Source organism: Equus quagga, chromosome 7 (genome assembly GCF_021613505.1).
Source record: "Equus quagga isolate Etosha38 chromosome 7, UCLA_HA_Equagga_1.0, whole genome shotgun sequence".
Taxonomy (NCBI): domain Eukaryota; kingdom Metazoa; phylum Chordata; class Mammalia; order Perissodactyla; family Equidae; genus Equus; species Equus quagga.
Window position 1 is genome coordinate 40,428,807 of NC_060273.1, and position 680 is coordinate 40,429,486.

The window sequence follows — 680 nt, forward strand, 5'->3', positions numbered from 1 at the left end:
AATGCCTCTGGCCACCTCACCCAGCCAAAACCCTGTTCAGCTGTGCCCCTTCCTGAACCCTGGGCAGGGCAGCGCCAGCTCCGGGTCTCCAGGACTGGGAAGAGCAACCCCCTGAGCACGTCTCTCACAGCCTGGCAGAGGTTCACTCTTCCCTGGGGGCCTGCTCCTTAAGGGTCCTGCCTAGCCGGTGAGGGCCTGAGACGTGGGCCAACGCCCAGGCCTGCCCTCACTGCAGGCCTCAAACACGGGGGAGGGGACCCGGCCGGCGCCCCTCCCCAAGATGACCACCTCAGTCCGAAGGGCCCACAACGTCTCCTCCAGCTCAGGTCTGTTCCTGGGCCTCCAGCTGGCTAGGGTCAGAAGGGCTCCCCGCGGGGAAACTGAGGCCCCTTCTCCGGGCTTCTGCATCCCCCTAGGCTGCAGCATCAGAACATGCACCCCTCAGATGCCGCAGTGTCGGGTTCACGCGTCTGCGCGCCGCGGGGCCCAGCTCGCAGAAAGATGAATGAAAGGCGGGGCGGGCGGGGCGGGGCGGCGCGGGGGGCGGTGCCGCCGAGGGTGTGGGGCGGGGCCGCGCAGGGCAGCTCCGCGCCCGCCGGCTCCACCCACCGGCCTCCGCGGGCCGCAGCTCGGAGGCCCCGCCTCGGCCCGCCCCTTCGCTCCCTCCCAGGCCGCCGCGG